The sequence below is a fragment of the Canis lupus genome, chromosome 1 (genome assembly GCF_048164855.1).
Source record: "Canis lupus baileyi chromosome 1, mCanLup2.hap1, whole genome shotgun sequence".
Classification (NCBI taxonomy): domain Eukaryota; kingdom Metazoa; phylum Chordata; class Mammalia; order Carnivora; family Canidae; genus Canis; species Canis lupus.
In genome coordinates this window covers 2868993-2894428 of record NC_132838.1, presented here as the reverse complement: position 1 = coordinate 2894428, position 25436 = coordinate 2868993, and the positions used below count along the sequence as shown (strand labels likewise).

At 49.5% G+C, this 25436-nt stretch overlaps 2 long non-coding RNA genes across 2 annotated transcripts; one reads left to right on the top strand and one right to left on the bottom strand.

The window, feature by feature from the left end:
* Positions 1-2923: 2923 nt before the first annotated feature.
* LOC140610171 (uncharacterized) lies at positions 2924-5172 on the bottom strand. The gene is made up of 3 exons (XR_012011950.1): positions 5020-5172; positions 4009-4185; positions 2924-3255 (listed from the first exon to the last, which is right to left on the bottom strand). It is a non-coding gene; the product is annotated as an uncharacterized lncRNA (long non-coding RNA).
* Positions 5173-5251: 79 nt separating this feature from the next.
* Positions 5252-25018, top strand: LOC140610142 (uncharacterized). The gene is made up of 3 exons (XR_012011925.1): positions 5252-5503; positions 23183-23265; positions 24734-25018. It is a non-coding gene; the product is annotated as an uncharacterized lncRNA (long non-coding RNA).
* The last annotated feature ends 418 nt before the right edge of the window (positions 25019-25436 follow it).

The following is a 25436-nucleotide window of genomic DNA, read 5'->3' as shown; positions in this document are numbered from 1 at the left end:
CTGAGTCCTCTATTGCTAAGAGTTTTACTGGATAATGGAATTCATATTTGGCATCAGTAAGTGGCAAATGTCCCCCAAGGGGCAAAATCCCTATATTAAGAATGACCAGACTAGATTATTTCAAGAGGTTCCCAAACTTTCTCCATCCATGGTGCGCTCAGTGGGTCAGCAACGTTTTCTGAAGTGCCCCAGGCCAAAAGAAACAGTCACCAGTTTGGCACATTAGGTAGATCCAAAGAACCTCACAAGTATTTGCCTCATAACTACTTTGCAGCCATTTGAAAATATAGTAAATATAATAAAAGGAGAAAAAAATCAAAACTTGATTTCATTCCTCAATAACTTCAAATACTAACAGATGGGGGGTTTGCACCTGTCATGTCCTGCCAGACGTCTTGAGCCTCAGCGTCAGCACAGACATCACCACCTGCATATACTTCACGGGGCACTCGTTCCTCAGTACAACAGTCTTCCTCAAACGGCGGCATCATTGGAAAGAGCGAGGCGTGGAAATGCTGAGTTACCCCTCACTGAAGTACCCATCGTGCACCTGCAGAGCTAACGCCTGCCCAAGGAGCCAGGTAGTCCTAGGAGCCTAACGCCCCATATGTCCCAAAGCTCCCCCATTTGCTGGGCGTCTGCTGTGGTACTAGACACCGGGGGTGCACAGATGGGCTCCGTCTTCAGAGGACTCACACCAGCCTTGTCGTGATGCGCACACTGGCCACTCTGCTGTAACACATCGGGGTCCCATTACTGTGCGTCTTGACCACCCAGCTGGGTTTCTTCCCCAAGCCCCCCAAATGACCATTTTCATATATTCTGTGCCACAGGAAGATTAGGTAAACTGATAAATAAACAGATCATTAAATCAAGATCGTGTTAGGAAAAAAATTAAAAAGTAATAGATCAGGGTTAATCTTGCTCATAAAGGAAACAGTCACAGTGCAGGTAGCTTTCTTCACCTTCCCAGTCCATTCTCAGCTCCTAGTTTGGCAGCAAAACCAAACCTAAATACATTTTTATCAAATAAATTAACTGATGTCAGATGGCAAGTCATGTCACAGACGCCGCACGTGGAACCTCACGACAAGGTGTTAGAAACGTTCACATTCTTAGATGAAAGAGGCCCGGAGCGTGGGGAGTCAGCAACTTCCCTGTGGTCACATGCAGCAAGGGGCTGACAACCTCAGCAGATCTAATTTCAACATTTATTCTCCTAAGGACCCCAAACTATGACACCCACCTAAGAAGTGGTCACAGCCTACCCCCAGGCACTTTACAGAAGAAAATCACGTATTTTTAAAATGTCTAACCTCTACTCTAATAAAAGAAGTCCAAGTTTAGCCAGAAGGCTGACTTTTTAATGGGTTTAAGTTTCCAGTGGAGTTATTTACAGAAAACACACAGTCAAAGTTGTGCCGGGAACTGTTGTACTACTGAATATGGGATTTGCAGAGGGCTGGTTGGTAATAGATACGCGTCAAGACCTTAAAGGTATGCATGCTTGGTTACTCAGTGTTTCCATACACAATATGGTGATTTCCACCTCAGCACCACCCATAATCAGAGATTGTCTGAAAAATGGAGCAATGTGAAGGGAATGGGAGAGGTGCTCGCAAGAACTGGCTAGCTCTGAAGACACTGCAATTTCTGTTTGAGAACACTAAACACACAGCATTCACGATATGATGCTAAGTGGAAAATAAAAGCAAACCATTTGACCCTTGATGTGTGAGAAAAAGATTGTCTCGTGCTGAAATAAGAAGTTTATACCAAAATGGTGTTTATTATTTTCTTTCTCGGTCTGCTCTGAGGTGACAGGGTGGTCAGTGAGGGTCTGAGCAACGGCAAGATCAGGCGGTGGCAAGTCTGCACTGCGGCTTGTGGCATCTGGGTGCAGCAGGGGTGGATGGTGTGCTGGCCCAGGGAGGGGGCCGCCAGGAGAAAGCATGAGTTCATTCCTGCCATCCTGCATGAGGCCTCGTTTGGCACCGAGCGCCATCAGGGGCTCCCAGGGAAATGCAATGTCTCCTTGGAGCCTGGATAATTGCCCCCAGGCTGGGTTCCTGAGTCGTGTAACAGGAAGAGCAGACTGTCGATGCCCGAGCCGTCTCTGGCCCTTCAGGCTGGCTCCTGCAATCTGAAAGCCCATTAGCAGAGGTAAAGGATCTGTAATCTATAACTTCAGCCATTGACTGCAGGGGTCAAAGGCTCGGTTTGGATAAAGTTAGAAACAGCTTGGACTGTGAACCCTGCCACTGTAGCTCAGGTGAGGATGGGGCAGGGCAGGTGTGCACTGGACAGTAAGAGCCCAAACTGCTGAGGACCACCAAACACACCATAGAATTTAGTTCCACACTTAAGTATATATTTTTAAGGATTTTATTTATTTATTCATGAGAGACACACAGAGAGAGGCAGAGACATAGACAAAGAGAGAAGCAAGCTCCCTGTGGGGAGCCCGAGTGGGACTCGATCCCAGGACCCCAAGATCATGTCCTGAGCTGAAGGCAGACCCTCAACCCCCTGAGGCCTCCAGGTGCCCCATCATACTTAATTATTTTTCAAAATTAAACTCATGAAAGCCCACAAAATGAAGTGTTTGCTATTTCTACATGAAAAAAACATTGAGGAAAAGTTGAAGTTACATCAAGGCCAAGTCCCTTCCAACGTTTGCGATGGTCTAACTTGGTGAGGGGGGTAGGAAGGTGCATACGTACCAGGATCATTCCATGAAGTGTTACTGAAATATTCTCTTTAAAACAGAAACCTTGAGTTTCAAAAATAAACATGGGTCACTTGTAACACAGGAGAACAAAATGTCGGTGACACGCTTCCAGAAGGTGACTTGATTTATTAAAATTATCTCTTTAAGAAGATAAAGTGGCTGAATCTCCCTTCTCCATTTTTCACAGGGGATTTTGAGAGCCAAAAATCAGGGAATAAGATATAATCTCATCCTTCTTAAACCCTCTGGTTCCAGCAGAGACCAAGAGAGGCAGGGAGGGAAGGAGGGAGGACGGACCCACCCTCTCCTGCTGTAGAAATGTTAGCATATCCAGTTGAATCCAAATCAACTTTGTTTTGATGGCAGGGGCTTGGGCTGGAGACGGGCTTCCCCGTGGGTCTGAACGCCGTCCTGGGGGTGACACCGGGGTTCGAAGGCTGCCATGATCTCCGTGGTGCTGGGTGATGCATGCGAGCCAGGCTCGGTGGCCCATCCAGGGGTCTGTGGTCCCTATAACTAGAGGCCTGGAGAAGCCCCAGAGGAGGGGGAGAAAAAGGCTGAAAGCTGCAGGCCTCCTTCACTGCCAGTCTACACACCCAGCACCTTCCTCTCTCCCACCTATCTGCTGCGAACCCCGTGTCATGAGGCTGGCCTGCAGTGGCCAAAAAGTGGGTAGTGCCATGAATAAAGCTGTGGTGAGTTCAGAAATTGTCCTTCAGTGAAGTCCTTCTCAGATTCTCACACTTTGTGGACATATCTTTAAAAATAAATGTGGTTGGGATGCCTGGGGGGCTTAGCGGTGGAGCATCTGCCTTCGGCTCAGGGAGTGATCCCGGGGTCCTGGGATCGAGTCCTGCATCTGGCTCCCGGCAGGGAGCCTACTTCTCCCTCTGCCTGTGTCTCTGCCTCTCTCTTTCTCATGAATAAATAAATAAATCTTTAAAAATTAAATTAAAAATAAAGATAAAAATAAATGCAGTGTAACTAAGGATTTACTGAATTCTACACCTGAAGCTTATGATATACTACACATTAGCTAATTGAATGTAAATAAAATAAGATTTTTTAAAAAAGAGAGAGAAAAAAACATGAATGTGATCTAATAAAAGCCTGTGAACCGAGCAGGGTGCTCAGCTCAGCGTACAGCAGATTGTGCAAATGCCGTGGCGTCAGTGTTAGTGTTTCTCTACTTTGTCTGTCTACAGGACCTAATCCACGTCCTGCCTGCTGGTTACGTGCTCAACACACTGACTCGGTCGCACATGAAATGGTCCTACCTGTCTTTACAGGGCTAACGTGCGTCATACAAGTGGTGCGGCTTTTACATTTTTCTGACAGCATTGTGACTTTGCCTTGTTCTGACATGAAAGGCTGCAGGACGTGCAAGGCCGGGGTTGGGGGTGCCCACAATGGCTGAGCCCTGGGTTGCGTCACACCTGAGGGAGGGTGCTCTCCTGGTGGCAGAGAAGCAGGAAAGCTGGTGTTGCAGGCTGAATCTACAAGTTAAAGCCCTCGCCCCCAGGACCTCAGAGTGTGGCTGTGCGTGGAGACTGGCTCTTTAAAAGGGTGATTAAGCTAAAATGAGGTCAGTAGGGTAGGCTTTAATCCAATCGGCCTGGCATCCGTCTAAGAAGAGATTAGGACACACGTGCTCAGGGGACAGGCCCTTGGAGGTCGCCACGGGAAGGCAGCGCAACCCAGCCCGGGAGGGGCAGCTCGCCCTCTGGAGCTTGGAGCCCAGCCTGAGGATGACAAATGGCCCTGCCCATGTGCCCGAGGGACAAGCTTTGCTTTGGGCCTTCGGAAGCACACACACATGGCATATCCTACGGCCAAGCGCACTGCTGCCCTGCAGGGCCCAGCGCAGAGCCCCTGGAGCATCTGCAGCTGCTGCTCCATGGCCTGATCAGGTTTCTGCTGCCGCAGCCCTGTTCCCCGAGCAGCTGGAGGGGGGAGAGTGTCTCCACCTCCCTACGTGGACTTCTGGGGACCCAGGTGCCCATCCTGTCCTGGGACCCCGCCCAACCTTGATTGAGACAGAGCTCGCTAGCAAGTGGTGGCCTGGGCCCTCGGCAGGATGTGGCTGGCCCGTGGTCCCACGCTGGCTGCAGGGGCCGCACTGCCTATGCTCTGCATGACGGCCGGGCAGAGGCCGAGGCTGGCGTTGCCCGTGGTGTGCAACACCTATCCTCCCATAGGGTGGTCTCTAGTCCCAGTTGTTGGGCCCTGACCGCTGGCACCAGGTCGTTCCCACTTAAATAGCAGGATTGGGTTTCTGTTGTTGGCACCTGTAGATCCCGGGTGACACCGGCCAGGGCTACAGCTCCCCACTTCACTCTATTTCAGAGACTGGATTGTGTAACCAGCTTCTGAAAACTCAGGGTGTCCAGGACGGTCTTGCTGGTGGCACAGCTTTGTCTTCCCTCGCATGTTGCCAGGACTTTCAGGCAGCCCTGGCAAGCATCTGTCCCATTGTTAGCCATCCCATTATCTCATTATGAAGACACCATAACTCTGCCATTTCCAAACACTCATTAATGACCCTTCCTAGGACTTTCCACTGGGAACCCCCTGGGAAGAGCAGGCAACACGATCCCTCGGCCTGCCAGGTGGTGAGTGGTGTGTGCACAGCTCTCCGCCCTGCTTCAGGAAGAGCTGACTGCAGGTGTAGACATAGGCCAAGCCTGGGGCCTTGGAGGGCCTCATCCACCCACAGAGCCCACGCCCTTCCTTTCTCCATCCTACTGTGGTACAAACACCACCATCCAGGAGGTAAGATTTGCAAGCTCTTGGTTTTGAAAACATCTGTGAATCCCTGTAGTCCATGTTGCACTTTCCTGAGACCATGTCCATCTACATTTCACGTGAGAAGTCATTCTTAGATATTTGAAAAACTGAATGCTTGCTTATTTTTTTTTCCTAAGGACAGCAACTTGGCAAGATCTGGGCAAGCTTAACCAAACCACATACAATATTTTGCACAAAGAAAGAGTAATTAGGGCAGCATGTACTCTCACATGAAATACTAGATTACCCGGGAAGCCAGAGGGGTCCTGTGTCTATCAGCATTGATTTGATGTGTCAAGGAGAAACAATGTCGTGTAGAAAATGCAATGAGGCAGAGCACATAGTTATGTATTTAAAGCATGCTTGGTTATTTGCCGTTGGAAATTTCTGTTTGGGATGCCAAGGACATTATCGGGTGGCAGTTGACTACGTTGCAATGTGACCCCCACCCTCCCTTCCTGTCCTTGGCTGATCCTGCACTGCCATTCCATTTATGAAAACAAAAGTGACTTTAATGTGAGGGGGTAAAAGATAAAAGAGATCCTGCCAAATAATGGAAACAAACAACAACAACAATAATAAAAAACAAAAAACAAAAAAAACAAAAAACAAAAAAAAACAAAAGCAAGCCCGTTTGGTGCCTGATGAGTTGGGTTATATCCCAGCTAGCAGAGCTGGAAATCCGGAATTTGGTCCTGGAAGCTAGGCTTTATGTTTGGAAACGTCCTCTTTAATTGGCGCGTCCGGGTGAGACACAAAGGGAGAAGCACGGCTAATGAATCATGCTCTATGTTCTTCCAGAGATGTTTTGTATTAAAACAGACACAATTAAATTTGAGCCTTTATATCAAATAATGGAGACATGTGTTTGTGGTAAATTCTAGAACATAGGACAAGAAGAGACAGCACGGCTCAGCCCAGTGAAGGAGAAATCCCAAATGAGGGGGGCGCTCGGTGGTGGACCATCCTTGGAAACCTAAAGAAGCATATCCTCACTTCCACATCTCAGGGACCAGGGCTTATTCCTTTGTATACACTGAAGCACTCATAGAAGATCAACCAAATGTGGGATCATGACCCAGTGGATGAACAAGCCTTCAGAGCAAAGCCTTATTTGCCATAACCTGACACCAAAACCCCCTAAAAGCTGACAGTGTGACTAGTGGAAGACAGTTGCCAGATTTCACTGGATGGAGAAGAGACATCCACAATGTGAACATGGTATGTGGTCAACTCGGGAAGAAACGATGCTACTGAGATTGGCACAGGGAGCTCATTGGGACTCAGGGTCAGGGGGTGCTGTTGGGTTCAGGGCCTCGCCAGCCCCCAGCTGCAGAGATGAGGGAGGCAGAGGATGGGCTGCCACCCAGGGACTGAGGGGGGACCACCCAGTGTGAGGTCAGGGCATGGGCTCTCCTTTATTACCCCTTCTAGCTCCTTCTAAAATTTGGCCGCACTTCCTTCTCTCCAGCATGCAATTTTTTTTTTTTAATTTATTTCAAGAATTAGGATTCTCAGCTTGAGCAAGTGGTTTTGGCTTTGCCTTTCTTTCTGCCTTTGTTTTCTCTCTCACCTGCTGAGCCCTTTGCTTCCCTCCTCCTGCCCAGGCCAGGCTGGGTCAGGGTGTCTGCAAGGGTGACACCCAGGGATCTTTGTCCAGTCAGATGGCCATTGACCAAGAGGTGGCTTCTCTTTGGGTTCTCATCTTAGGCTGACATCTACTAAGAACAGCAGTGAGTCTGCAGTCCTTTTCTGTTTCTAGCGTTTGCTCACATGAGTCCACCCAGAGCTGAAACCCGACGTGCCATTGCCAGTGCCTTGGAGACCAGCAGAACCCTGGTTCCACCTGCGCTGGGATTTCCATTTCTTTCCAGTTTCTGGTCCATAAGCAGACGTGTCTCTGCTCTGAGTCTTTTTACATTTCATCTTATTTTCCCTTGTTTTGCTTGGGAGCACAGAATGCTTCGAAGCCAGAATTTACTGATCAGACGCAACCATGTTTTAGAAACAAAAATATTAATCTAATTCTATAATATAAATACTTAATTTTAGTGCTTGGTTGTTATGGTAAGCTTTCTCAAAGCTAAAATGGAGACAAGCATTCCAAACGTCATCTCCAAGGATCATCGAGAGAAGGCACACTTCAGAATTTCTAGTTTCCTTCTTTCAAGAATAATGTATTGGAGATAAACCATGTTCCACTCATTCAATGAAACTGTAATCCAGTGTCAAAGTCTTCAGCTGGGAAGTCACACCTACCATGTGTGTCCAGGACTCCAGGAGGGCAGGCCGCACACGGCCTGGGGGCTGGTCCCTCCGGGCTCATGATGGATTCTGATATTCCAGGTGGTGCCAACAGCTTCTGATACTGCCCGTGTGCACACTTATCACGTTTGGTAAGATTGCACTGATCGACATTGGTAGAAATATCCTTCATGTATGTTCTTAAGCTGGAAAGAAAGCAGGACTGATATGCTCTCTGGAAAGCATTGCTTGATTAACGATTATTTGGAAACAAACGAAAAATAGCACATTTGGTTTAGTAGCTGCTCTACAAAGCTTTTCACTTTCTGAAGTGTCATTCTCCCATGCTCGAGAGGCTGCAAGTAGCTAATGACATACATTTAATATAATAATTAGGTGTTTCCAAGTGCCGATGGAGACAGACAGGTGTGTGCACGGTGCTTCCATGGAAAGTCTCCCTAATGAAATTCCTCTCCCTCAGACCGGATGTGCGTTGGTAACAGACAGGCATGCCACAGACGGATTTCTTGTGGCCCAATCACACGAGGAGCATCCACTTCATAGAGGCAAAATGTAACAAACAAAAAGCACTTTTATTTGGTAAATTAATCCCTAAATTCATATTTGGTTTCAAGAAAGAGGTAATTTCAAAACAGCACAGCATAAAAACAAAGCAAAAGCAAAACAACAACAACAACAAAAAAAAACAGAAAATAAAAAAAATGCTTAGTTTTAGAAGGTTATTTATTTGAAATTTAAGTGAACATGTCAGTCCATGCGGAGTGGGAGCTGGGGGCATCCACGAGGGGAGCTCTCTTGGTCTCTGGGTGCTGCGCAGCTGTGCTCAGGGGCTGCCTCTGGGACAGAGGCCCCCTCACCTGCCGTCCATGTCCACAGAGGCTGTCCCCCCAGAAATGGCAAGCAGCAAGCAGACAGAGCCAGTCCCGAGGCGCCCTCCGGGAGCCGGCATGACCCCAGCGCCACAGCCTCCCGCGTGGGCCTGGGTTTGAGAGCTAGTGGGGAAAGGGCGGGCCCCTGAACCTAGTCGCCACAGCATCTGCCAGTGGTACTTTCCCATGAGAATGCCCTTGTGTACCAACTTAAACAGGTAAGAGAATCGCTGGTGGGCGGTGGGAGCCGGGGTTCTCACTGTTGAGGGAGGGCTGCAGAAGAGATGGAGAGCAGCGTAGCGCAGTTCACGCGCATGCCGGTCTGCGCTGTGTCCGCCGAGCGGACGTGGAAACACAGCGGCCCCGTGGGCAGCCAGCACGTCCCCCCCCCCCCCAGGGTGAGCCTGCGTCCTGCCGGGGTGGGGCGCCGGGGAGGAGAAGCGCCCGCAGCGGTGGCGCGTGTTGGGGACACCGAAGCTGCCGAAACAGCTCCCTGAGGGTAAAGCTGAAACAGTTTGGGCAACAAGATAAATAACGTGGTATTGGATTATAAACTGAAGTATAACATAAATATCCATAAACTCGTAGTGGTAAACAAAACATAATGGGATAAGTAAATGGAGAAAGGAGACAAGTTTCCATAACAGAATTCCAAATAATCTATGTGGCTACTCCCCCCAGAGTAGACGGAACAGCCTGAAGGGTGGCCTGAGTTTAGTGAGATGTTCCCCAAAAGAGCAGCAAGGAAAGGGAATGGGGCACCTGAAGGACACCCAGCCAGGTAACAGGTCAGTCAGCAGCAGGGGTGTGTCCTGCGGATAGGGTGCAGGCGGGTGTGACCATGCCACTGCACTGCTGTGGTCTTCCCCACCAAGCCCATCGTCCTAATCATGAGAACGGCCTCAGGCAAGCTCGGCGGGAGAGGCGTGCTACACGGCACCTGCCCCGTGCACCTGGGACTGCCGGGGTCCGGGTGCGAGGGCAGCGGAGAAACACCCTCCACGGAGCCCGAGCGGCCATGTGCCTACGAGTGATGGCGGTCCCGGTGGCGGTCCTGGGGCAGGAGGACAGACAGCAGGGAGGAGCCGGGGAAGTGCAAATAAAGGATGGAGTGTAGTTGAGACAGCATTGGTGCTGGCTCATCAGTCATGACAAAGACGCCAGGGAGACGGGAGGGCATAACCAGGAACTCATCGCGGTCCTTTGCAAATTCTGCAAACTGAACGTTGTTCTGCAATAGAAAATTTCCCTTGAATGTGAGAAGGTAAAGCCAAAAAGGAACTCCCTTCTCAGAGGCGGGTCTTTCTTTTTCCCTTTCCCGGTGTGTTTCTCTATCCCTGGTTCTATTGACGCGGCAACAATTGGGAGAGGTCCCTGTGAAGGAACCATGAGAAGGAAAGGTGACAGTCCACGCCCTGCCCGGTTCCTGCCGTCCTGACACCCCCACCTTGGGCGCCAGAGCCCAGTGCTGCGTGCACAGTTCTTCTCCAACAGAACCGGGCTTATCGGCGGGAGCAGCTCGTACAGAGGCGGTAAACATTCCCGGTCTCACAGACATGACACCTAGACATTTCATTTCCGCCTTAAAACCAACCCCCCCCCCCCCATTTATAGGTCTCAGGGTTGTGTTTTCATCTTATTTCACGTTGGGTGAAGGCTAGGTGTTCCCTTTCTTGGTAACTCTCTAAAAGGTGCAGCAGGCGTATCCTGGAAAGGGAGGACAGGAGTTGTTGTTCCTCGTCACAGGAGGGAAACAGTTAATTTCAGCCCCCATGACAGTTTTCCAGCGAACAATGGTCTCAGCGCTGACACGGGGCAGTGATGAGCGGGTGCGGAAGAACTGAGTCACCGCTGCGCAGGGCAATCACGGAGAACATCGACTCTCTCCCAGCCAAAATTCTATTAATACGAGTGTCAGCCCGACAGTGGATCTCAGTGTGCGCGTCGGAACGGTGCAGCAGAGAAAATGAGGCCTCTCCTCGGGGACAGACTTCTCTTTTTCTCCGTGAGAGTCTTCATTATTCAGGCATTGTGATACTTCTCCTTTATTTGTGTAAAGATTAAATTGCACATGATTTCTAATGTTTCCGCTACTCCAACTGTCATAGGTCGATGACCTTCATGCAAGCCAGATAATAGATACATCGTCTACGGCGTAGGGACCGCTGTCCTTACACAGCTCACTACTTCTCCATTGTTATAAGTCGAAAGCAATTAAATAAAAATACAAGTTAAGGCATCTCAAGTATCCCAAGAATCTCATATGTATCCCTATGTGGCCGTATTTTAGCACTAATGTGTGCTATTATCTGGTGGTAGGTGAGAACCAGATGCCTGCACGAGACCCTAAGGGTGGGAGACGCGGGGCATTGGCAAGGATGCCAGGGAAGGAGCTCTGCATGGTGGCCTCGAGAAACAGGCTCTCCATAAGTGTGAACCTGCTTGTCAAGGAACCCTGTGAATCCCATGTGTTGGCACCATCTCTACTTTGCTCAATTTCCTCCTGTCCCTGTACACACATAAATGTAATTAATATTTGGTAAGCCCGTCCTAGAAAAAAAATACCACATTATCCCATCTTTTGTATGGTTGCTCCAATGGTAGAGGCTTACCAGTTAGTATTTAAGAGGAATCGTGGTAATAGATTACACATATCATAGGACAACTGCTTGGAGACTATCCACATGGGTGCCAGTAGAGGTCATCACACCAGCCACCTCCCCACATGCATGTCCACGGTAGGAGCACACACGTGCGCACACATACACCAGCCCCTGTGACCACATACCTACATGCAGAGTCAGGTCACCAGCCTCTGGGAGTGCTCCCACCCGACCATGTCACATATGGTCCCCTCCCTCCCACAGCCAGTAGAGCCCACCAAGTGTCTAACAGGCTGTTGTGGAAATTAGCGAGCTCACTTCTGAAACAGGAAGGCACACGCATCCCAGCTACCGCCTGGTGCTGTTGCTACGGCTCCATGGGCGGCTGCTATGCTGCGAGGACCCGCAGGCCATGCTGGGGGACAGAGGCCAGCAGCTGCTGGCGGGGTGGGAGGGGTGGTGACCTCTCAGGCCCATGAGCCCTCCTGTGACTGCGCAACTGCCAGCCCATGGTTGCAGCCTGGAAACAGTTCCTGCTCCAGAATCGGCTGCTGAGCTGCTCCTGTCTGTGAGATGGGGCATGCGGTGGTTTGGGGATGTTCCACAGGGGGGACCATGTGTCGCACAGCAGGACACCCCCTCAGGTCACACACGTCGAAGCCCACGACAGGTCCGCCCTCCAGGGCCCCAGTACTCCCAGATGCCCACCTCCAAAGGGCTGGGTCCCTCCCAGGCTCCCAGCCCCCGCATCACTCCATTTGGAACTCATGGCCTTTTGCTTGCTGCATACCTTCTCTTAAATACCTTCAGCTTCTCCTCTCACTGAGGCCTGGTCCTCCCTGTGGGCTATCTGCCAGGCCATTCTTACTCATGGGATGGGGACCTCGCTGCTCCTCCATCCACCCCAGGATGGCCAGGTTGTATGGAGCAACCATACAAAAGATGGGATAATGTGGTATTTTTTTTCTAGGATGGGCTTACCAAATATTAATATCCCTTTGTCCTTCCTTCTCTGCAAACCTCCACTGGAAAGCTAGGCCACCTGCCGGATCACCTGTCTTCCTGAAGACATGACCCGTTTCAGTGACCTTCCTCTCATATCTCTGTTGTAATAGCGCAAGGTGCTTGCCTGGTTCACTTCTGTGAGGCTTCCTCACCTCCGTTCACAGCCACAGATAATTGTAAAACTTAAATGATTGCTGAAGACTACTTTGCATAGTAACTTTGAAATAACACGGTGTACATGAGGTCATCCTGGGCTTTGACTGGTAAAAAAGAATTCAAGAAATTCCTGGAAGTACGTGCCCGTGTGGATGAAGAGTGCACCCCCGCGTGCCTGCGTCTTCAAAGAGCAGAGTCCAGCGGGGTGGCATGTCATGTGACACCAGGGTGCTGTGCGGCATGTGGCGATGGCCTCGGGCGAGCACATTACGATCCTGTTCCCTAATCCTGGCCTGACCTCTCTGGGCAGTATGACCAGCCCTTGATTTGACTTCTCAAAGAAGTCTTGTTGGCCCTGGCTTTTGGGATCATCTCCACCCATGTGTCTGTGTTGCTTCTGGGTTGTTGTGCCCAGGAATGAAGGAGAAAACAAAGTGTTGACTGAGTGAGCGGGTGAGCAGTTTACATGACCAAAATACTGGAAGCCACCAACATGAGTTCTAGATCCAAGGTTAGGATCCTGACACTGTTGGGGTCACTGTTTATGAAGAATGTTTTTAGGGGGAACCACCCCATCTGGGACACTAGGTGATGTCTGGGGGACTTGGAGACATTTGGGAGGGGGGAAGGTGATGCTGGGATCTACTAGGTGGGAGTAAGAGGTGCTATTAAAAACCCTATAATATACAGGACAGCTCCTGTCACAAAGAATTATCTGACTCAAAATGTCAACAGAGCTGAGACTGAGAAACCTGATCTAGTCTAAAATTTAAGGAAGAACATAAGAAGGTTCCCCTTGCAGCTGGCCTGGGAGGGCTTCCAATGTGAGCAAGCATCTGAGCTCATCCTTGACATGGAGACGTGTCTGGGAATGCGGGATTGGGGGCACAAGACAGAACAGACCACAAGCAGAGGTGTCCAGGCAGGAAGTCATGGCGTATGCAAGCAGGGAGGCATCGTTTGCTGGAAAACGGGGACGTGAAGCAACAGAATGGTGGCGAGTCTGGAAGGAGGCCAGAGTGGGGACAGGGGTTCAAAGCCTTATGGGTGTCCTGCTGCTTAAAGACTCTTCTCACTGAACTCTAACTCAACAAGTCCTGGACGATTCCAGCATCACTAATCATCAAAAGTGCAAATCAGAGCTTCCTTGAGATAGCCCCTCACACCTCATAGAACAGTCATTATCAGGACCGAATAGGCAGAGAGAGCAAATGCCGGTGAGGACGTAGAGAAAGGAGACCACTGCGTGCTGGGGGAGGGAATGCAAAGCGGTGTGGCCACTGCGGAAAGCATATTGTGGTTCCTTAAAAAAAAAAAAAAAAAAAAAAGGAGATAGGGTTACCATGGGACACAGCAATCCCACTTCTGGGGATTTATCCACTCTAACTCCCAGGGATTCATCCAAAAGCAGGGCCTCGTGGAGTTCCTGGCAGGTTGTTCACAGTACTCGAACGGTGGATGCAGCAAGTGTGCATCGATGATCAAAGGGTGAACACAGTGTTGTTAATCCATGCAGAGGCATGTTACTCGGCCTTAAAAGTAAGGAAATTCTGTGCATCTACCCCGTGGATGTGCTGTGAGCATACGCCACTGAGTAAAGCAAACCCTGAGTGATTGCCTGCCCATACGTGGGGTCCCCGGAGGAGTCAAATTCACCAACACAGAATGTGCCACGAGGGCCCCAGGGTGGGGGCGGGAGGATGGAGAGTGGCGTTTAACAGGTACGCCCTCAGATTTGCAAGTTGAAAATATTATAGTTTTTGCAATGCGCTGAATGTGTCTGCCCCTCAATATTCCCCCTTTGAAATTCCAACCCCCAAGGGGATGGTGTTAGGAGGTGGGGCCTCTGGGAATTCATGAGGTCATGAGGGGGGAGCCCAAATCCCAGGGTTCATTTGAGACAGGGCTCTCAATTGCCTTCCTTCTACTGCGTGGGGAGAAAATGGGAAGTAGGCCGTCTGCAACTCAGGGGAGGGGGGCTCTCCAGGGCCCCAGCGCTCTGGCAGCGGAGTTTGGATGTGCGGCCTCTGGGACGGTGAGAAATTATTTGCTTGTTGGTTATAAGGCACCCAGTATGTGGTACTTGGTTACGGCAGCTGGACAGACTGAGACACGCCGACCGTGTTCTTGAGGGAAGGGGACAGCTCGCAGAGGGGACAGCAGGGCCGCCATGTGTCCCACCAGGGCTGCCACCCGCACGCCGCCAGCTGGCATCTGGCTTTCTGGTTTGAGTTAATCATGGGAGCTCCTTCTGGAAGGGGCGGCAACACCAGGTGGGGCACACAAATTCCCCACATGAAACACACGTTTCTAACGTGGATCTGTGCTTCTCCATGAACCCACATGTCTTAAGTCACCCCCACGGCCCCCTTGTCTGTACACCCCCTGCTCACCGTTGCTCCACATGTGCCCATCACATCTGCTCCTAACAGCTCCCACTGCAAGCTCGACTGGAGCCCTTGCCCCCAACCCAGGATAGAGACCCACTCCTTGGTGCCCCTGGGGGATGCTGAGGTCTCTCCTGGGGGCCTGTCTGTTGCCTCGGCCCGTGTCGCTAATGGGGCACTTAGGATCGAGGGATAGGAGGCCCGTCGGCCACATCGAGATGCCCCTGCCTCCGTGGCCGTCGCAGACGATATCACTGGTGCACCTGGCAGGCCTGGGTCACCGTCACAGGGACACTTTCTTTGGTTCGAAATGGAAAGGTGACTGCGTCATCCCCAAAAGTCTGTGTGGACGGGAGGCTTCTCTGACTCCCTCTCCATGTTCTTAAGTGTTTTTTCCCTTCTGTTTCTCCAAGTGGTCTTCTGCCCAAGGACTTGCACAAACGAGACAGCTATGGCAGCAGATGCGACCCTGTGGGGTGCAGGCACCTCTGGGTGCTGGGATGTGCTGCCCATACCCCGTTTCTCCCCGGGGCCTCTCTGCACCCCCTGGGAGCTTCAGGGTGCCTTGAGGAGCATTTGGAAGGCAGGGTTCCTGCTCTACTGACTTTTCCGCCCCCACTGACTGGCCTTAATGGGCACATAATGCAGCTTAAATAATAATAATAATAATAATAATAATAATAATAATAATAATAATAATAAAGCCAGGGACACCTGAGTGGCTCAGTGGGTTAAGCATCCAACTCTTGATCTCAGCTCAGGTCTTGATTTCAGGGTCATAAGTTCCAACCCCAAACTGGGTCCCACACTGGGCATGGAGCCTACTTAAAAAAATGTTTTTAAATAAAAATTAAAAATAAATAAAAATAAATGAATTGGAAGACATCGAGGCCTCACACAAATGCTGATAACTCTCCAGACCTGATGCTTACTTTTTAGAATTTCCCACATCCATCACACTCCTATGAAGTTGGCAGACTCAACACCCTTCCCACTGCGTGCAACCCCACAATTTGCTTGCCCTGCCCCCAACGGACACTCCCCCTGCCAGCGCCCTCGTCCTCTTGGCTGGAAGCCTTGTTCTCCTGCTCAGAACATAGGAACTTATTCCAACCCAAAAGACAACAAAAAAAACCCTGAAAGTAGGCCCACTCCATACCAGGTGACCATTTCTCTGGAGTACTGTAAAGCTGACAATTGTAAATAATAACAAATTTTCCAAAAGATCTATTAAAAGCCAGTAATTTGTCATTCTGGACACTACCAAGATCGATACCACCTCAGAGAAGCTGACTTGAGACAGAAGGAACAGGCGGGGAGAGCTGAGGGCAGCCTGGGGCGGCGGGCATCCCCAAGGCCCAAGCCCGGGTGCGTGTTCTGCTGTCCCTCTTCCAGTGTGTGCTCTCCCGTGACACCCCCTGCCCAGCCCTCACTCTCAAGGGGCTGACGGGGAGGAAGCCCACCATCTGCAGCTGGACACGGCCTTGGACCCACTGCTCCCCCGGCCGGCCTGCCCCAGCCAGCCTGCCCAGGCCTCTGGCGGCACAAATTCACATCTCGAATCACACCCAAAAACAGTTGAAAATCATAGACGATTCGAGGTCTACCCTGTGAGCTGTTCTCGGTCTATTTTCCTGAACAAGGTTACATTCAAGGACACATTAAACAGATTCAGTAAATGACTTTGCTTTAATTACTGGCAAAACACAGGTACAGAAAGTTGCAGGATTTCTTATAATTCACGACGTCCACTCAGACTTGACTGGGAAGATTTTTTTTTTAAGATTTTATTTATTTATTTTTGAGAGACACAGATAGAGAGAGAGAGAGAGGCAGAGACACAGGCAGAGGAAGAAGCAGGCTCCAAGCAGGGAGCCTGATGTGGGACTCGATCCCGGGTCTCCAGGATCACACCCTGGGCTGAAGGTGGCGCTAAACCGATGAGCTACCCGGGCTGTCCAACTGGGAAGATTTTTACTATGATTCTATGTGTGTGTGTGTGTGTGTGTGTGTGTGTCCTTGTGAGTTTGTATGTGTTTGTGTGTTTGGGCCTGTGTGTATATGTGTGCATATGTCTCTACACACGTGTATCTGTGTGTGCATGTGTGTCTCTGTGTGTATCTCTATATGTGTGTCTTGTGTCTCTGTGTGCATGTGCATGTGTTTCTGTGTGCCTGTGTGTGTCCCTGTGTGTCTCTGTGTGTCTGCATGCGTCTGTGTGTGTGTCTGTGTGCCCGTGTGTATATGTCTCTGCGTGCATGTGTCTGTGTGTTTGTGTGTCCCTGTGTATCTGTGTGTCTGCATATGTCTATGAGTGTGTCTGCCCATGTGTAGGTCTCTGCATGTGTATGCATGTGTGCATCTGCATGTGCCTATGTGCCTGTATGTGCCCCTGTGTGTCTTCATGTGTGTGCATGTGTGCATATGTGCATCTGGATGTATGTGTGTGTTCTTGTTAATCTGTATGTGTTTGTGTGTCTCGGCCTATGTGTATATGTCTCTACATGTGTGTATCTCTGTGTGTGCATGTGTCTATGTGTGCATGTGTGTCCCTGTATGTCTGTGCCTGCATGTGTCTGTGTGTGTCTGTGTACCTGTATGTATGTGTCTCTGCGTGTGTGTGTGTCTGTGTGCCTGTGTGTGTTTGCATGTGTGTGTGTGCACATGTGCATGTGTCCAACTGCGTGTGTGTGTGTGTGTGAGAGAGAGAGACAGAGAGAGAGACAGAGCCCTGAGCCTGAGTCCCATACCCATTGATCTGTCTCCCCTTCTCTGGTCTCAGACCCTGGCTTGCCCCTGTCCTGAGGCACCTGTCTCCACTCTGATTTCCATGGGCTTACTTCATTACTGTAAATCATCTGGTACACGATCAAACCTGATAAATTAAAGACCCAAAAATAAAAGCAGAGAAGTGGCTGGCTGGGTTCCTCCTGGTTGAATTACAATCAGCATAGATGAATAGATGACCCTGCATTGTTCCTATCATATATATAAAAAAAAAAAGGTGCTCTGGCCACTCAGAGGATTTTGCGTTAATCAGTAATATCCCTCGTTGCCTTTGTCTGGCCTGCCCGTGCACTGTCCTCCCCTCCATGTGCGTGTTTATCGTGCTCTCCCGAAAGCCCAGAAGCCCACAGGTCAGAGAACAGGGTTTTGATGGATTATGGGATTGTAACTGTCCCTGCCAGTTGACAGCTTTTATTGGCTGGGAGGATGAGCCTGTAAACCTTTATATAATTATTGTATTAAAGGCGCTGTGTCTCTGTGTTGCTGGCGCTTGTTCAGGGATCAATGTGAAGATAATTTCAAAAATGAATAGTAAGTATTGATCGTCCCACGGTGGAGCCTTATCAGTGGCTGAGGCCGGCAACTGCAGATTATAACTTCAATGTCATTTATGACGATATGATACGTATTGCCGAGGAGCAATTTAAACAAAGGGCTGATTTAATTCACAGTGGATTTTTGTAGTGTGATGGGTAATAAATCACAATCTATGTAATTTTTAGAAATGAACACATGTTGGCAGTAGTTCAGGGCAGTTCCTGAGAGATCTGGAAATGACCAGGGAGGGGGACATCCGCCGAGAGCCCCTTCTGAATGATTGGGCTTTGCTTGATTCTGGCATTCACATGACCTTGGGGTCCCTGCTGGCAGCTGCTGGTTAATTTTCTTCACTGAGGACACAGTTTAACTTTCTATCTGTCTGCCAATTACCTGACATTTCCAACTTATCACCTCCTATTTTTTAAATGATTGGAGGCACATCCACATTTTGACATTTTTTTAAAGCAAGTATTCATTTTGTTTGCTGCTGAGGCCTCTCTCTGTCACTCTGCTATAGGATTCCTTTTTTCTTAAAAAAAAAAAAATTAGCACCAGTTTACATAACCACATAAAGACAAAACCCAGCCATATTTTGCTGCTGTCTCTCACACATCCTTGGTTGGGTGGATCGTGTGCCATTAGCCCAGGGCGGTTGCTGGGATCGTACAGGCGGCCTCTCCGGGAAATCATACTTAGCAGTGCTTGTTTGAAGAGGGTTTTACTCTTTAAAAACAAATCTTTGTAAAGCAAATCATTAAGGAATATTGGAACAACATGAACGGATTGATTCAGCCTCAGCCTTCTGAAAATGCAAAACTTGGAAGAACTAGCCAGGAATTATAATCCGCTGATTTTTGTTGTTATAATACTAAGGACTAAGGACATACTTCACCCCCACCACTGCCCCCCCACCTTGAGGAAGGGACTCTAGGTATTTCAAGGCTGTGGGGTGCAAATCCCTGGGAAGGAAGAATAAAGGAGTAGAGAGTGGAGACAGGGTCCAAGAGGGCCTGCAGGAGGGAGGGTGAGCCTGGATCCACACTGCGGATGCCTGAGGAGCCTGGGGCGGTGCAAGAGCCCATGCATCTGTACCCTTGGGCCCGGACTGCACCCGTGCGTCTGTCCCTGAGAGCGAGGACCCAGGGCACGAGGTTATCACATGTCCCAGGCCATCTTCTAGCCCCGAGGATGAGGACAAGCTCCAGGGATTGGATTTGTCGGCTGGTAGATCTGTGGCTGTGCCCACCCCCAGCTGGCAGCTCCCATCTACAGCCCCCTGCCCCAGCCCCGGGGCTCCTGGGCCTCTGTATTCATGGCCTTAAATCCCCTCTCCTGTAAATGCTGCCCCGAAGCCCTAAACTTTCCCTTCTCAAATGAGCACCTGGTGAAAGCCTTGTTTTACATCATTTATATGGATATTGGTTTGTAAGGACTGAGCGGGCAAGCCTGCTATAGGCATCCACTCCACGTTCAAACCCCCTGCTGGGCGCTATTCATCGCACAGATACCACCTCCCTCCCACGCTGTCTACCTGGGTCTGGCAAAGCTGCCCTCCTCCTTTTCTTCTTACCTCGCCAGGGTAGTCTCTTCTTTCCTCTGGAATCTCCTGAACTCTATTCACTAACGGAATTCCATGGAAGGACCTGGAGGGGTTCCGGGCAGTGTTAGGGATTGCTTGTCCTCATGCCTGTGATGTATGGTCCCCCGTCCCCGAGGGCCTCACCTGGGCCATGCCCCGCTCCTGCTGAGGGATGTCCCCGCCCCAGGGCCCTGCAGTCCTGTCCTGAGCCCTGTGGCCCCAGGACGCTCCCTTCTGTAGGGCACCTGCAGCTCTGCAGCTACCCCACCCTCACCCCCAGGATCTCTGCCAGTCAAGGCTGCTCTCCCTTCACGATAAACCTCACATCCTCCAGCGTTGATTTTTGATTTACAGTATAGAGTTTGGCTTTTTATCATAAGAAATGTTGAAATAAATTTACTTGGACAGACATTTATTGAGTCCCTGCTGCATGCCGGGCAAGACGCTGACTCCCCGAGATGCAGAGGCAAGATGCAGCCGGGCTTCCAGGAGCCGCTGGCACAGAAGGTGGGAGATGTCTGCTGGTGGCACGTGAAGACAGGGTGGGGAACCCTGGTCCCAGGGCTGCCCCCAGGGAGCCTGGAGGGCCGACCTCACCAAACAGCCAGAAAACCACGGGGACGACTTTTAGGGCCAAGGGTTACTCTCAATCCCGTGGTTTCTGTGTTCTATTGTTCTGATGCATTATCCATTCAACAGCTTCGTGAGCCATCATTTTGGAAAGTTATACCAATAAAATACTATAGTCTTTAAATTTTCCCCAATTTTCGGCCTCATTACCTCTTGTAATAAGGATACAGTTACATTTGCAGCCTGTACTGTACTTAAGAGCCAATGCACAGTTAATGAGGAACACGTCTTTGGAATCACAACATTTCTAATGTTTTCTGGTGTTTCATTTCTAATAGTAACAGGAGTGGGAGGGTAACTAACTGACTTTTCAACCTGTGTGCTGTATTCTCTCTCTACAATTTGAGATGTAAATTCTGTGAAAAGACCTTGCTGTCATGTCTTCTGTGCACGCAGCTCGCTTTCGCCCGCCTGGGTGTCACGATGTTTTCATAAGCTGGTCCTGGGGGAGCATGCCGCCTGAGACACATGACCTAAAGCCTTGAAGTGATTTTAACAATTGTAATAATTAAATCTTAAAGCATGATCGAAAAAAAAAGAAAAGAAAAGAAAAAAGAAAAAAAAGTCTAACTCTTTGATATGATTAGCTTGTTTCATAATAATCATATTTTTTTGCGTCCTACTTTATGGCTTTCACATTGTGCTCTCTCTTATCTTTGCACTAAGAGTGTGAAAGAAAACTCATTATTCTACTGTTTTCCCTTAAGAGCAAATCCTTAACAATGGGATTGGTCCCCCTTTATCAGGCTCTTCTTTTTTTTTTTTTTTTTTTTAATTTTTTATGATAGTCACAGAGAGAGAGAGAGAGAGAGGCAGAGACACAGGCAGAGGGAGAGGCAGGCTCCATGCACCGGGAGCCCGACGTGGGATTCGATCCCGGGTCTCCAGGATCTCGCCCTGGGCCAAAGGCAGGCGCCAAACCGCTGTGCCACCCAGGGATCCCCTATCAGGCTCTTCTAAATTTAAGCCAGACACCGTGGCAGCAATCTCACAGCCCACCCCATAGCTGTGTCCGTCACCTCCGAGGGAGCAGGCATCATGACCCAGGCTGCACCGATGTGGCATGTGCAGGGGATGGCCAGGCTGAATCCAAAGTCGGTGTTTCAAAAAAAAGCAAAGCCTCCAAAAAGCATAGTTCTTCCTCTAGGTGGTCAGAGTCTAAACACTTGTAGAAACGTAGGAATTTATCTGATCTTTTGAGATCTTGAGCAGAGGGGATTTCATTCTATCTCCTCGTGATCCCCTCTGAAAACATCAGTGCTCCTGGTCAGGGGAAAAAGAACCACAGAGTTTAACCTCATATTTGAGTGAGTAGATTAAATGCAGACCCTCCAAAGTCCCATCTGGGTCTCATCGATGATCCTCAGGACCACTGGTCCCGCTGACTGATCCCACAAAGTCGTAGGTACCTGACCTCAGCCTGAGCTCTGTCCTCCCCCAGCCTCTGAAGCTGGACCTGCCCCGAGCCTGCGCTGGCACATGCCCACCCCTGAGAGACCACAAGGCAAAGATGAAACACTCCCGGAGCCACCCTGCCCTCCTGCCAGCCCTGCCCCCCTCCCTGCCCTGGCCCCTACACCCCCGGCCTGCGGGTCCTCCTTCCAAGACAAGCCCCTGGGCCTGACCCTAGACACGTGGGCTCTCCTAGCCAGAGCAGCCTCCCTGCTGCAGACCCACTTGCCATGGCCTTTCATTGCCCTGATCCTTGGCTCCCCTGCAGTCATTCCTCTAAATACAGTCTCTCCTGGCCAGGCTTGCATTGGTTTTTATTGGAAACGCTGATCTTTATCAATAGAAAAGTGCAGCTCAACTAATGCACCATCCATGAAGCAAATCGCTTCTTCTGCTGGTTAAGTTGCCCCAGTTCTGCTTGCGTGGCCTCCATGTACACAGGTGCCCACCGCTCCTCTCTTCCAAAGCTTCTACTAAGCATTAATTTAGTCATTTTGGAAGATTTAGAAACAATTATTTTAGATGGAACAGATTTTATACATGGCAAGGTAATAAAGCAGGTGGTTATGAAGCCCTGTGCTATAAGCTCTACACAATTAAATAAACTGCCATAACCGTGTTCTCTCTAACGGTTCACCAGGGTGGATTTGGGGAACAATGAGGAGTGACTAACCTAGAGAATAGAGGCTGAATGCACGTTATCAGACAAATGACACTGTCCGGCCACTACCTAAACCCGAAATGAAATGCCCCGCGTATATGTGACCATGCACGCGTGCGGTTCCTGCTCATTTGTGTTAGTGGAAGGGGTCAGAGATGCGGATAAATCAATGTATCCGACTATTCTAAAATAATTACTATTGATCTATGGAAGACTGGAATTCTTGCCTTTATATTTGAATATCGATATATATGACACCCCAGAAATCCAGAGTCTTTGAAGCAAAGTGATGATGACACCTTCTAAAAATACCCATCAGCAGCGTACTTGCAAAACCCTTGATTTCTGAATCCTTGCTCACCTACCGTCTCTCCTCCCCCACCCAGCAGAACGGACCACCTTCTAGTATGTGCTGGAACTTTGTAGGTCACCTTTCCTGCTAGAAAAACAGGGCTCATTCAAACAGGTCAGTTTGAGGGGGACCTGTTTGCACAGGTGCGTCCAGGGAGGTGGGAAGGCAAGGGACAGCTCATCATGGGCTAATGGGAATAGGTGCTGTCTTCTCTGCAAAGCTGTGAAGCCAAGTAAGGGAAGAACTCACAGGACCCGCGTGGAGTGATGGGGAGAAGGTCAGCCCTCAAGGACTGTGCTCTCACTGAAGGGGCTGCCTTGTTGCCCCCAAGAGGCAGCCAAGGGTTAAATACCCTGACTCTACCCTCCTTGCTCCTAGTGTCCCCATCTGCTCGGTGGCAGGGACGGACACACTGAGTGCACAGATGAAGCCCATCTGGCCAGCCTCTCTGGGCGAGACAGGTGAGTAGGCATCGAGAGCGACCCTGAACATCTAGGGAAAGGAAGGTAGCTGGGTATGGATTACCCACAGGTAAATTTTAGGACTTCAGAGACAAAGCAATGGCAGGATCCCAAGGTGTAAGTGCTTACAACCAAACAAAGGAGAGCTCGGCATGTGCATGTCCACCTGATGCAAGGATGGGGGACTGCACAGGGGCCATGCACATGGAGCTGACTGTCATCACATAAGAGACCAGGGACAAACCAATGGAGAAGGTAGACTTTAGCAGGGACAGAACAGGTGTGTTTCCAACATGTCGATGGGACACTCAGGCCAGCACAGTGATGGCAACTAGGAAACTGCATGGGTGGCAAGCTTATGGAGACCCATGGAACAACACTGGTGGGCAAGAAGGGAGCTCCAAGTCTTATTCAGGCAAAAGGATGGTTTCTCCCTTTAGGGATGAGGTAACGGGAAGGTTTCCAGGTGAGTAAAGCTGGAAGCTCTAGTTACCAAGAGACTCAAGTGGCAGAGGAGAGAAGGATGCCAGACCTGGTGAAGCCACGGCCTTAGGAGACTTTCCAGAAGAGAGTGCAGGGGCGAGGATCAATCAGAAATGGATTTCAGGGAGGTGGGGGATGCAGAAGGGACAGTATTAACTAGGAACAGGGGAGAAGAATCCAGTGAGGAACACTTTTGAGGGAAATATACATGAGTTTCAATTTTTATTTTTTGTTTGTGATTATAGAGTTAACACACATTTATGCACTCTGCAATATATAGCAAAGCACAAACAAGAAGTTTTTTAAAAAATGACCATAAATGACTAAAACCATAGCTTCTAAAAGATAACCACTGGTTTGTTTTTGTTTTTTTTACTATTTCTAATACGTTCACTGGATATTAAATGTTATGTATTTGTTTGTTCCATCATTTTCTATGTAAGAATCGTATAACACAATACTTGATACCTAAAAGGTACCAAGCGACATTTGTGGTATAAATAAATTTCCTTCACAGAAATGTAGATAATGTATAACTTTAGATTATATATAAGTTTAGATTATATATAAAACATAAATTGTGCAGAGGCAGTTTATTTATATGATCTAAATATATGTGAATATATACTAAATCATAACATGAAAGCGTCGTATATTTTTTCCATGCCAGTTAATGTTCTCCTGTATATTCATTTAATATCCTATAATATTGCACAATATGCATTTACCATAATTGTTAACGATTCTTCAGTCTTGCAGATTTTAAATGATCTGTAATCGTCATCATTATAGATGGGGTAAATATATTATAGAGAAACTTTGGCTCATCCATGATGTTTTGTGCAGTAGAAATGAAAATCCGGGGACCTGTGGAGCTTGAGCGTGACAGTGCAGATGGACTCGAGCCATGGGCAGTACAAACTGTTGAAATACTAAAGCTGCGTTTCCTATCCCTTGTCTTCCCATCTCTCTCTTTCTTTTCTAGAAGAGAGCTCAGAGGAGCCCGGAAAATGGCTGAGTCTCTGGACTGAGGCCTGTGGATAAAGAGAGGAGAGTGCTCCCTGCCATGGTGGAAGGAGCATGCAGCGCAGAGGAAGAGGCAGAGAGGGCATTTCCACGGGTGACGGGAAAGCCATAAAACATGACCTGTCACTGCCTGCTCCCTGAAAATGTTAAACTGTTTTGCCTCCCTTCCCCCTTGGTTCAAGGCCTGGGCTGGAGGTCCTGCCTTGGGGTCCTGGGCCACCGGCTCTGGCTGGAGGCAGAGCAGGGGTGAGGCTGCCGGGTGAGAGAGGGGACTCCAGGCTGGAACCAGAGCAGCAGCAGGGAAGAACCAGACAGACAGAAGCCAACAAGCAAAGGCCGTTCGATGGAGTGTTTGCAGGCTTAGAATATTCACCTATGAGATATCTTCCCCCTAAGGCATTTTCCAAAACTAGTAGGTGCATTGCTCCCAAAGACGGAGCTTCGGGGACAGGTGGGTGCTACACTCCGCTCTTCCCTGACATGCTCTCACCGCAGTCCGGAGCAGGGGTGGGCGGCCTCCTGCCCTCGGGCACCACGGCCCACGGGGTGGGTGGGGAGGGGCTTGGGAAGCCAGGTGGGCACACGTCACCTGGGAAGGTATGGACAGAAGTCCCGACCGCATACCCTCTCGCCCATCTGTTTAAATCTCAAGTGAGGCGCGC